A 6,937-nucleotide genomic window follows, 5' to 3' on the forward strand; every position below is an offset into this window, starting at 1 on the left:
GATCAATGAAGACTTCACATTCATTCTTTATTATCACAGCCATCAATTCCTATAAAGTGTATCATTTCAGTAAGAATTTAAAAATTTTCGCACACACATGAACGCAATATTCCCCATCAATACAGATGATTGATTGATAAAATTCATGCGCTTTTAAGTTTTAAACACAAATCACAAAACAAAACACGGTCAAAATTTTAGTTTGCTCTTCGGATTATTTAAATTATGACTGTCCTAAGTACTTGTGAACTTGACGCCCCCTGCCAAAAAACCAAACGGGAATTTCTTCATGATTTATTTATTTAGCAAACATTTATAGCGTAATCCGTACGGAAAAAAAAACCCAGCTAAAAATGATTTATCTAGGAAAAGCAATTCATGATTATACATAAATAGAGAATAAAGTTGAAAATATTGGACAATTTATACTTCATGCAGATCAGAACATGTAAGAGGTACCATGGAAGAGTAGGCATTACCTGTTGTTATTAGTATAGTATGAAAAAAGTCAGTCAGCATTTGACTTAATGAAAGATTGTATTTGCTGACAAAGTCATTGTATCGACCATAGAACTTACGAAATGATGACTTTAAACGAGACTGTTGATATTCTTGTTTCATCAACTTGTTTGTCAATAATTTACCCCGTTTTAGAAATTGTTCATACGTAGAGCATGCTCTTGCGTATCGAATCTACTGAGAGATATAAACCCCGTATGCAGGTGATAAGGGTATATTGCTGCATAAATAAGGGAAGTTGACGATTGAAAAGTTAAAGTCATCACGTTTATCATAAACTTTTGTTGTTAGATTACCGTTAACGTCTTTTTCTAATAAAATATCCAAATATGAAACAGATGTGTCAGATTCTGTGATATCTTTTATCTCAAGCTCACCGGGATATATCATGTCGACGTAAGAACGGAAATGACCATTGTTAATTGATAAAACTACGTCGATATATAAAATTGTCGAATTGAAGACCAAAGCAAGAGATTTCTACTTAAATGTGGAAGTTTATCTTCATATGAATACAAAAATAAGTCTGCTAATAACGGGGTGAAATTAGTACCCATGGGAATTCCGCAAGATTGTTGGAAAACTTGATCTCCAAAAAAAACTACTTAGATAATGTCAATCAGAAACTTAAGTCATCTTTTTAATATCAATTTCGGGGTACTTGTGTTTACAATCAGAATGTTTATAATAAAATGATTTTGCAAATGACCAATGACAAGGTAAGTAAATTTACGAATTCCATTTTTATTTTTTAAAAAAAGCAGCTGTCAATGATGTCAAAAAGCCTGGACTTTAGTTTATCGTGGGGAATGGTTGCATAAAGTGTTGAAAAATCGTACGTTCTGATGTTATTGATTTTGATAAAATTTTGTGATTAAAAATTTTTTAAAAGTTCATTGGAGCTTCTTCTCTAAGCATCGGCCCATTTGGGCCATGGTCAATAACCAATACTGTCTCCTATTTGTGACCTTCAATGCTCAGAGAAAAAGCACAAAAAAATTCTGGATACACAGGCTAAAGTCATTCCGCCCTGATGGTATTAACAAACTGAATGACTTCACCAGGATGAATTTCAATTAGGCGTAAATGTTTGACAATACCAAGCAATACTACTCTCTACACGTAGTTTTCCCCACCCAATTATTAAGTTTTCAACATCAAAATTCAAATTGTAAAATTGTAAAAAACATGGTTTAGTAGGTAGTTGTGAAGATGTTTTGTTCGCATATGTTTTGATTTCTCATAACCTTTTAACCTTTTCTTTGTCCTGAGGAAGGGATAGGGCCTCCCAAAAATTTGACAATTTTTAATTGTTCGTGTCGTTGGTCATATTTAGAGCTCTATATAGATTTCCATACGTGACTTTGTATCTATTTAGTAGATCCGACGCATAGGATATACAGTGTTGTTAATATATATATATATATATATATATATATATATATATATATATATATATATATATATATATATATATATATATATATATATATATATAACATATATAGCCCTTTCATGAGGTCGACTTCACAGAAAAGCATATCGACCGAGCACGAAGTGGGAACATTAAGCCACAAGCTTTCTCTCTTGTTTTTCATAGAAACTAGAGATCGAAATAAATTAAGCTGTTTAATATGATTGTGGTTCCTTAATACTGATAGAGTAATTAAGGGAATTCAATAATTTAAAAGGCTATATTTGTTTTATTATGTTTTGTATCTAATTATGAAAAAGCATGTCTAATATATTTTAATATAAAGTAGATCCTTATTCAACATGTTCAAGGCATTGTTACGTCTTACCAATGATTACAGAACATCACAGGAGTTGAAGCATAATTTTTTTTTTTTTACCAGAAACATCAAATCATACACTATATTAGCTATTGTGAAATCAGCACTATTGTTTTACAGGAGATTATATCCATTTTTAGAAACATCAAGTCGATATGCATTTCAGAATCTTTAAATAGTAACACAAGTCGAAATGCTGTTACATACTTGATCATGTGATCAAGTTTCAGTCAATCAGAGAGCTTGGAATAAATGAGAAAAATAATATTTATAATTTTTCAACTCTGCACTACCATCAGAGTTATTATATTTATACAGGGCACCAAGATTAATTGTTGGACGACTAGCAATTTACCAGTATTTGTGGTCAAAGAGACAGCTATTTCATACAGACATATAGACAACTGACACATCACCCATACATGGGTTATTCTGGTTTTCGACCAGAGAAATTTAAACTCAGCATCATGACATTTTTTCGTATAAAATGAAATACTTTTCATGCAAACATCAGATGTAATTGAATAAAATATTTTCTTGTAATGAATAAAAAGATTGAACAGAATATATGATTTTTTCTTCTTCTATTCTCCCCGCTTATATTGCCGTTGTTTTAATTCTACTTTCTACTCAGCATTATTTAGAGAATTTGCAAAACTTCGCTAAATCCTATTTTTGATTCTTATAAGACTTATAAAAGAATTTATATGTGTTAAAAAAATATCTGCGCAGGTGAACTTCATGCATTTTGAAACCAAATAGCAATGATTAAAAGTTATGACACCAAATAAATCATGCCGTGTAATTCGTTCTACTTTTTTAAATGCTATTTTCACCTTATATCATTAACTTTTAGACAAGGTAGATAAACGAGGTGGTTGTTACTTTAACATAGCAGTATCTATTATACCCAAAAGACCCTGTTATATGTCGGAGACCACCCCCCCCCCCCCGTATATCTTTGATTATGGAGATCTGTTATATTTGAGACCCTGGATCTTTGATTCCAAAGGTCTTCTTCTGATATTCTTTACTTAAAAATACTTGACTATTATACATTCCAAATCTATAGCCTTGACTTAATTTTACATTTGACAAATTCTTCTTGATAGGTGACTATACTGTATCATTTATTTCAAACCTCATTATCAACAAACGAGTCTCTGTAGAATTAAAGATAACTTTTATTCAAATTAAATAGATCTTAAACTTAGTTGGGGGTATGTGTTTAATGCATTCTTTGAATAAATGCTCTCTCTAATTGTATGAACCATCATTAAATAAGCCTGTACAATCGATAAAAGCGACTTCAAACGTCCCTATATAGCGAGTTAGACGAATGTGTGTCAAAATTCAGAGCTCTATCTTGAAGGATGAATAAATTTTTAATCCATTTTTGAATTGAAAATCGGTTATTGTATTCGGTGCAACTTTAGCATTGTTGATTATCATAAAAATTTAATAACACACTAATATTCAAGATACGAGCAACAGGTTTTTCCCCTTTCCCTTTTGCTACAGACTCCTAAATGGAAAAAATAATTATAATTTAAAAGCAACGAACCAAAAGCAATCGTTTCAAAAGTTCCAAAATTTGGGAGCCCGATCATTCAAATGGCGACAGAACTTTATTTTCATTTGAATTCTCTTGAGGAGTATGCCGACATAGACTAGATATGAAGGAGAAGGCCTCGAAATTTTGTCAGATTGCATAAAATGTTTTAGATATATAAGACAGTATAAAGACAAAATCCGTACCAACTAGTCTTCCGTTTTCAGTAGGCTCTCCGTGACAAAAGAATTAGAAAGACTACTTGAGAATATGTATTGGTTTTGTGGTCGATACAATGACCTTATCAGCAAACACAGCCTATATGTATCATTGAGTCAAATGCTGACTGACGTTTTTCATACTAATTGTTAGGCCATTATTTACACACTGAATTGTCTTAAGCTTCAGATTTTTTTCCGATCATGACAAGAAGCACACGGCGGGTGTGACCGGTCGGCAGGGGCTGCTCACTCCTCCATGACACCTGATCCTACCTCTGATATTTTTGTAGGTCCGTATTTGCTCTGCTGAGTCTGCTTCCGATTTGTATTGTTTAAATTGACTTTGAGCTTAAATACTGTTCGTTATCTCCATATTTCCTTCCAGCTGACAAAGCTTGTAACAACACGGTATTGGTAAGACTCATTATTACAATGACATTTTAGAGGAAATTAGCATTAGTTCCTCATCTGGTGTTCTAACTAATACTCACTATTCTCTTTCAAAAGATAGAACTCTTCAAATCATGTTTCAATTTCAAATTTTGATATACCAGTCAATGGAATTGAATTTGAGTTACTATACTCAAACCGGATTCCAGCCCTTCATAAAAATCCTTACAAAAATACACTGCAGGGTCCAGTAAATGTACTTCTAAGCCTTTAGTTTTACTTCTAGTAAAATATCAACTGCACTGTAATGAAGAAGAAACTTCAGACGTATTTTGCTACATCACTGTTCGTTATCTATGAGAATTGTCACGTTGTAAATTTTGTATTTGTACTGTCAATAAAATAAATAAATGAATCAAATGTGTTGAAGATGACATTACTGAAAACATAAGTTTAGAAAAATGAAACTTTTCCGAGAAACACATTGTCTCAGAGCGGGGGATCGTCCTCGCCTTGTACGCCTTCTTTCTTTCCTTTCTGGTTTAATAAACTCGACACTTGATCATTTCATGATATTAAAATATCATTTTTAACTCATATTTTCTGGTATCAAGAATTATATTCTATTTAATGTAATATAATAAATTATTTTGGTGTTTTGAATATAAAATATTTAATTTCTTGATTTCAAAAAATTATTTACTGTTATCAAAAATCCGAATTTGGAAATCTGATATTTCATTTTCAAACGTAATTACATGTATAGCATCAGGTGACCTAACATGTTAGTGTATATAATTGAATATAATTTAGCAAGATATTGAAATCTGTGGGAACTAGAATTCTTTCATGTACCAACGAAATACAACATTTTAACTATAATCAATAATTCCAAAACTTCAAATAGTTTATAAATGTTTTTCATAGATATGTAGCCAATGGTGAATGAGATAACATTGAGAAAAAAAAATCTCAAAAGATTTTCATTGGTTGAACTTCCTGTCCGATAGGAGAACGTCTTTTGTACGATTTTTTTTCAATCGGTGCGATAAAAAATTGGTAATAGTCTATGATGTGCAAAGGGCGGTAACTCTTAATTATATTCTTTCATTCAAGTATATACTCTATCAATGTATTCTTCTTCATTATATTTCTGCTATTTAATGGTTTCCCTAAAATCCATAATTTATACAAAGTAAAGATTGAGCTCTAATTCTATGGTATTGTTCTACAGTTAGAGTGAACTGTCCATAGATCTAAAATCAATTAAATTTAAATCATTGGAAGTATTCTTAACATTTTCTTAGACCAAGATAAATTAAATGAACACTTTATTTGGATGTATTTCCCCCCATTTAAGTAAACAACAACGATTCCTGCTTATCAATAATGGGGTACTTTAAAACGTTGTCTTTTAACGTTTTCTCTGAGGCTAAATGCCTGTTGAAAAATAAAACAGATAAACTCAATATTTACACCTTTATCAAGTATGACATTAACTTCTCAGACATGCCAAGAAATCCCGTCCATTTTTCCACAGCGATGGAGTCAATAAAAGTGTAATTGATGCAAATCACCCATATTCCCCTAACGCTGGCGAGACAATTAACGGCAGCAGATTTGAGGGGGTGGATCCTAAGTTTTCCGTTTTCTTAGTAAAAGAAAAATAAACTTCTACCCCAGGAAGTAGCCTCCTATGCCCTGAAAAAAAATAGTTCCTGTCAAAAACCTTTGTTTACAAAATATGTAAAAAGCACTAGACACAGGTACCAAAATTGTAAAAATAGACTGGAAGGAAATTAAAAAAAAATCAAAAGGAAAAAATAATAATTTTATATGAATGGAACTACTACAATTGACTAAGTTCATTTTCATTGATCAATTACCGGTATGATACCTTAATAAGGCGCGAGACTTCCACAACAACCAAGTTCATCGTGCCCGATGTTAATTTATACTAGGAAAAAAATATTTTGTTATGGAAACACTGAAAAATTTGAAAGGCGTCTAATTCTTACTTAACAATTAATTAGTTTACTATAATTTATTTCACTTTCTTTTTCTTCTTTTTTACTTTTTTAACCGCATATGATTTGCATGGAAAATCTCCCCCTCCCTCAAAAAAAAAAAAAAAAAAAAAAAAAAAAAAAAAAACGGGAAAAAAGGTGCAAAGGCTTCTAAATAATAAGTATTCTAGCTTTAATTTAAAACCAGTAAAACTTAAGATCCTTCCCTCAAAACTGCTGAAATTAATTGCCTCGCGCACATCTCCCTGCGGAAAAATCACAAATCAACGCTAATTCCGCTTTTATTGAGTTCGCTCTAAAACTAGAATGCGTCCTTTTCTTGGCATGGTCGAAAAAAAAACAACAAAAAAAAAACACACACAAAAAAAAAAAACAACAACAAAAAACAAACAAACAAAAGAGCAGAAAGAAACAAAAAAAATGTACTTTTATTCA

Source organism: Saccostrea echinata, unplaced genomic scaffold (genome assembly GCF_033153115.1).
Source record: "Saccostrea echinata isolate AGI-Se365-2 ecotype Australia unplaced genomic scaffold, CSIRO_AGI_Sech_v1 ptg000054l, whole genome shotgun sequence".
Classification (NCBI taxonomy): Eukaryota; Metazoa; Mollusca; class Bivalvia; order Ostreida; family Ostreidae; genus Saccostrea; species Saccostrea echinata.